Below are 6,704 nucleotides of genomic sequence, written 5' to 3'. Positions count from 1 at the left end.
AACTGGCAACTAAGCAAATAGGCAGAAATTAATAAAAGTCATATGATGTCATTAAATAGCTCAAAGGTTCCCGGTTTCCAATTAAATAAGGTAGATGGTTAGAGCAATTATGTAAGGTACACATATTACGTGAGGGACCCCAATTATGCGAGGTTCACGTATGGGTACCCTGCTGAGGACGATCCTGAACTTGCACAAGATGTCACGAGATACCAGCGGGAAGGCAGTGTGATCAGACGGGGCCAAGTGAAGTGCAGTAAGCAAGCTATGAGTTTTTCCCCTTAACCGCTCTATGTCAGGAAAAGCCCCAGAAAACCGGAAGAAGGTTGCTTTCCACCTGTCTTTCCACCAAGGGCCTGGAAATGCCAACTGCTACTGTTTTGGAAACGACCTGTATTCTCAGTGCAAAAGAAAAGTCATTCGTCTTGAATAATGATGGAAACCATCTGAGGAAGGGTCAAGAATTTGACTTTTTTTAAAAATTTTTTTTAATGTTTTTTAATTTATTTTTGAGACAGAGAAAGACAGAGCATGAACGGGGGAGGGGCAGAGAGAGAGGGAGACACAGAATCGGAAGCAGGCTCCAGGCTCCGAGCCGTCAGCCCAGAGCCGACGCGGGGCTCAAACTCACGGACCGCGAGATCGTGACCTGAGCCGAAGTCGGACGCTTAACCGACTGAGCCACCCAGGCGCCCCTTGACTTTTTTTTTTTTAAACAACTTGATGCTTTTTTAATGACGACTACCTTCTCTGAATTTCCAGAGCGTCAAGAATCCTGCGTGTTTGAGGAAAGGGCGGGGCAAGGACACAGGAGGAGGAGGGAAAGGAGGAAGGATGATGTGGCACCACCAGGAGGTTCTACACGTCAGACCCATGGAAATAAAATCCCACATCACATGAAATGCCTGCACTGATTTTCTCCAAATTTAGAAACTATATCTGGGGTGGTCAAAGAAGATAGCGACTCCGTGGCACACAGAACTTCATGTGGGTCGGGGGTGGGGGGGTGCTACGAGGGATCCCAGAGAAGTAGTCATCCTCCTGAGCAGTGGATGGTAACCAGAGGACCTTTCTCACGATCAGTTGGTAAAGAAATGTCAAACCTATCCAGAAGTCACAAACAGAGAAAACAAACAGCAGTTTCAAAGAGGAGTCCCGAGTTAGTGTACTCACTGCAGACAATCTGAATTGCAGCCCATGAGTTGTGACCTAGAGCCTTCTGACATGGGCATTTCTACACGGCTGCGGGCACCGGTTGATTTAAAGATGGGTATTGGGGCACCTGGGTGGCGCAGTCGGTTAAGCGTCCGACTTCAGCCAGGTCACGATCTCGCGGTCCGCGAGTTCGAGCCCCGCGTCGGGCTCTGGGCTGATGGCTCAGAGCCTGGAGCCTGCTTCCGATTCTGTGTCTCCCTCTCTCTCTGCCCCTTCCCCGTTCATGCTCTGTCTCTCTCTGTCTCAAAAATAAAAATAAATAACGTTTAAAAAAAAATAAAATAAATAAATAAAGATGGGTAATGATCGCCCAGCACGATGATCCGGGGACTACAGTCAGTTGTGAAATACACCCCAAACCCCACCGCTGGCACCACCAGAAGCAGCCTCCACTCCCTGGTCACTGTTGTTCTTCTGCTCACCAAACACCTTACATCCACGGTCGGGGTCCCTCCTGCAGGACGTGGGTCGGGGTCTCCAGAATAAGTGAGATCCCAGCCAGCAGGAAACTGGGATTTGGGTAACGTGCAACAGCTTCTCTGGGATAGAACCGACCTTTGTCATCACTGCATCCTCAAGACCTAGGATGATGCTTTGCTCCTGGGGTGGGCGGGGGGGGGGGGGACGTTCAGTATAAAGTTGTCAACCGACCATCCTTGGAGACCTCACTCCTCTGTTCTAAAGCTCTTCATTGACAGCAGTGGTGACCACGGCAGCTAACATTTACTGGAGGTTTATTTTGTCCCAAACGCCATCCTAAACACTCTACTGACTTTACCCAAACATCAGATACCCCACCAGTGTGATGAGACCAGGACCATTATTCGTATCTGACGCACAAGGAAACCAAGGCACCAGAAGATTCGGTAACATGTTCCATACCCTCTGCCAGTAGGTGGCAGGACCAGGATTTGAACTCAGATCAGCCAGCCTCCTTATTTGGAACCACCTCGCTATAATGTTTCATTTTTATTTGTATTCTGGGCATCCAGAAGCAAACAGTAACCCCAGACGCTCCTTTGGGGAAGGGAAAAGAAGGACATTCTGCAGCAGAGGACGGCCACCCTCGAAATCTCTAGCCACCAACCCCACCCCCTCCCCACGACCCCCAGCAGCTCCATACAAGGGCCCAAACATTCACTCATTCTGAAGTCCTGCTCTCCAGGAGTCACCCGGCTGGTCTCCCGCTGGCCGATGAAGGGAGGAGAGTGTCGATACAATGTAGCATTGAAATAAACTTCTACCCAGCAAGCTAGGCACTGAGCAGGGGTGGGGACATTGTATGTGCTGTTGTCCAGCGGCTTCCAACCTGTCTGTCCCCACACAGACGAGGAGCTGGGCAGTTCTCATTTGAGCCCGATGGCGGGGTCAAGATGAAATGTGTTGGAGGCATGCAGAGGGGGTGAGATCATTGTGAGTTGAGGTCATTGCCATTCTTAGAGAGATGAAAGCAAAAAACAGCCCTGACAGATGACTCGAGTGTCCCTGTCATCTCTCAGCATTTCCCCGGAGATGCTTATTCAGAAGAAGTGGGATGGCAATGTTTCCGCGGCCACATCTGTACAGCAGTCCTAGGCCGAGGACGCCCCCGAACTGCCTTGAAGCTCCCAGGGTTCCACTCTGTTTAGAAAACCTCAGAGGAATAGCATCTCGGTGAAGGGTGCGCAGAGCTGGTTGTGGTTAGTGGCTGGGGATCGCTGAGGTTCAGTGAGGTCAAGTAAGCTTCTTGAACTTGGCTCTGTCTTTGAATAACACATACCAACCGCTTTAACACTCCAAAGGGTAACCTCTAGTGCAAATAGCCTGGAGATCTTTTTCCAGAAGGGCCACAGGGGCACGCCCACTTCTCAGGGCCCTGCCCAAGGCTCTAGGGAGCACTTCCATCCTTCGCTGGACCAATTTTCCAAAGTGCTCTGTAATTAAAGCCTCCCAGAAGAGATCCTCTCCTTGTCACTGAGAAGAGAAAAATAGAGCATTCCTGCAACCGTTTGGTACCTTGGGCGGTGGGGCTTCATTTGTAGCCAGTTCAAGTGAAGGGCCACGATGGGAGCAAAGGCCCTTCAAGCATGTTCATCACCTTAAAATTTTCTTTAATGTTTATTTATTTTTGAGAGAGAGAGAGACGGACAGAGTGTGAGAGAGGGAGGGGCAGAGAGAGGGGGAGAAATAGAACTTGAAGCAGGCTCCAGGCTCCAAGCTGTCAGCACAGAGCCCGACACGGGTTCAAACCCACGAACCATGAGATGATGACCTGAGCCGAAGTCGGGCGCTTAACTGAGCCACCAGGTGCCCTGCATGTTCATCACCTTTAAAGTGCAAAGGTAAAGGGGGCACCTGGGTGGCTCAGTCGGTTAAGCGTCCAACCTCGGCTCAGGTCATGATCTCACGGTTCGTGGGTTCGAGCCCCGTGTCGGGCTCTGTCCTGACAGCTCAGAGCCCGGAGCCTGCCTCAGATTCCGTGTCCGCCCCCCACTGCCCACACTCCATCTCTGTCTCTCCCTCAAAAATAAATAAACCTCAGAAAAAAAATTTTTAAGTGCAGAAGTAGAGCTGACATAGAGTTTGCTCTAAACAGAACAATTTGAATTGATTTTTTTTCCCTGTGACACTTTTGCAAGAGAATAGCTAGTTTGGCCTGTGTGGCACCTGGCATGGAGCCCCTTAAGCATAATCTGTTTCTGCACAGCGCATGGGTTCATTCATTCACTCACCAGGTATTTAACGAGCACCTCCTAAATGCAAAGAGAGCCTGGAGAAAAAAAGACCAACAGGCCCTGCCTTCGTGGGGCTTGCATTCTTGCGGGGGAGGCAGACAGAAAAATAATAAGATGTATCTGTTTATCCCATAATTTGTGATCCATACTGTGTAAACAGAGAAATAAAAAGTGACTAGTATGAGGAAGGAAAAGGTATAGGTTGGGTTCAGGCTCAAGAAAGACCTTTTTGCACAGGGAAGCTTCATACTGCATTCAGAAAGGAGCCAGTCTCGCAAAGGGCGGTGGGGGGGGAGATCTTTCCGTCTGAGGAATCTCTTGTGCCAATGTCCTGGGGCAGGATGGGGCACAGCTGAATTGGAGAGGCTGAGAGAGTAGCAGTGGGGCTGCACTATAACGAGTGAGAGAGAAGAGCCTGAGGGAATAGGCAGAAGCCAAGCCAGGTGCTCCGTGCTCTAAAGGTAGCCTCTCTTCTCCAACCTTCTGCCGGGTTTCACTCAGCATCTCAACACAACAGACCGGCGCCTAACTCCTCCCGCTCTCCCCCATTTAGCACCCCAGGAACACTGTCCCGTGGCTTTCAAAGAAAAACCGGCACCCTCTGGCCACCCTCTGCTTTGTTCCAGCAGCTTCCACAGCGATGAAAAGCAGGCTCCACAGAAAGAGCTTGGGTGATGTCCCCCCAGTGCGCATGTTCTTCCCACCCCATCGAGCCAGCCCGGGGTGGCTGCACTCAGTATTCTGCCACAGTCGTTGATAATAATTGTTGCATTAATTGGTGCTGTCCGGACCAGACAGAACGTAAAAGATCCCACTGTGTCCAATAATTAATGTTTTTCCCTCACTGCAACGCCATTAATAAGGGGCCCTTCCAAGAAACGAGTAATTGGCTGGTTGGGCGTCATTAGGGTATTTATAGATAAGCTTTGGTCTGAAGACATAGAGGAAAGCTGATTATGTTTATTTAGACTCTATTATCTATCGCTAATGTGTTATCCTGCGTTGCGATCATCCCCATTCTCTGGGTCCTAATGATACAGGGCACACTCACAATGTGATTTCAGTGATCTGCAACGTGGCTTTATCTCTGCTGCAAGGCAGAGAGGGGGGACAGAGGGGACGGCTGTTCACAGGTTCCGCGTGCTCCCACTCATCCACCGTGAACCTTCTCTTTCCGCTGAGAAATTTAGAGCAAGGCTCTTGGAAGTACTAGAAAGACAGTTTCTCCTAATTAAACCTCAGAGGAGGGGAAGTTTCTTGGGTTTGTGATTATCTGAAGGGTTTTTGAAAATGTAAATCTGGTTGGGGAGACATCGCTTTGCAAAAATCGAAGGAAAAAGAGGCCGCCTGGATTCGAGATGATCTCTCAGTGACAACGAGTGACGAAGTCTCGCAGCTGATATAACCTGGCCGAAATATATACGTCACACGAGATAAACGCATATGCTTCCAAGCACTCTCTGGACCCCGGGAAGCGGGCACGGTGGCGTGGGGGGGCTGCTTTTTCTCCCAGAAGCCTTCGATCCACTTGTCCATTGCTAAAAGTTTTAGGAAAGGTTTCTTACGTTATTTTTAAAAGATAGATGAGCACAACAGGGTGAGTGTACTTCATGTCATTGGACTGTACCGTTAAAAATGACTAAAACAGTGCTCGCTTCGACAGCACGTATACTAAAATGGGAACGATGCAGAGAAGATTAGCACGGCCCCTTGTGCAAGGTTGATGTGAAAATGTGTGAAGCTTCCATATTTGGGGGTTTCTTTATGTTTCCAAGGAAAGGATTGAGTTTTTCTCATCAAAACTAGCTCTTTTCACAAATAAATTATCAGGTTACACTTGAAAAAAATGATTAAAACAGTAAGTTATATATATATGTATATATATATATACACACATACATACACATATATATACACACATGTAGATATACACACACATATATATACATATATATACACGCGTATACACACACACACATATATATGTATACATATATATACATATGTATATATATACATGTATATATGTGTATATATATATATATATATATAGCCCATTACTAGAAGAATAAATAGGATAATATAATTTGTAAGCAGAATTCAAAAGCATAAAGAAGCACTGGGCTTTTTTGCTTTATAACTGTGATGTATCTGATATTAATTTTAGCAACCAAACACTTCTAAATGGTCTCTTCTGCACATGAAACGGCCCTCATGTTAATATTCCGAAACCCTTACCTTCACCACAAACAGCCAGGACAATTATTTTGTCGGTTGACTGAGCTGGACAGTCAGTTTATGGGGGTGGAAGAGCGAACTCAACCTGCCTCATTTTTACCACTTCCTGTTAAACTTGTTCCGTGGACAGTTCTTTATCCACTCCTGGCTGTTACTCTCACATGGGTCCCACAGCTTTTTGTGACTCTTATTTATTATAAAGAACCCAGTTCCATCTAATAAAGAAAAGTATAGCCCAGTGGGGATGTGCATCTACGTGCTGCACACGTGTGATGAGCTCTAGACATCATATTCACATGTCTCAAGGCAGGGTGGGAGCCTCCAGCCCCAAGGCCAAGTTCAGGCTCGGCCCATGTCTCACAGCATGTTCAGCGGTGAAAGGTGCATAACCTCGTTAAGCTCAGGTTCCACACCTGCGAGATGAGGGTGCTGCTGTTGCTCTTGGAAAGATGTGAGACGACGTCTGTGGAGGCAGGTGCAGACAAGGGACCCTGCAAATATCCACCTCTCCCCATCTGCCCTTGTACATGTGAAAGC

General features: G+C 48.0%; 1 non-coding gene across 1 annotated transcript; it reads left to right on the top strand.

The window, feature by feature from the left end:
• Positions 1-5,576: 5,576 nt before the first annotated feature.
• On the top strand, positions 5,577-5,681 carry LOC113600433 (U6 spliceosomal RNA). Its single transcript, XR_003421427.1, has one exon. It is a non-coding gene; the product is annotated as a U6 spliceosomal RNA (small nuclear RNA).
• Positions 5,682-6,704: the final 1,023 nt, after the last annotated feature.

The sequence above is a fragment of the Acinonyx jubatus genome, chromosome D2 (genome assembly GCF_027475565.1).
Source record: "Acinonyx jubatus isolate Ajub_Pintada_27869175 chromosome D2, VMU_Ajub_asm_v1.0, whole genome shotgun sequence".
NCBI lineage: Eukaryota > Metazoa > Chordata > Mammalia > Carnivora > Felidae > Acinonyx > Acinonyx jubatus.
The sequence above is the reverse complement of the archived record's forward strand: the minus strand, read 5'-3'. Positions and strand labels throughout refer to the sequence as shown.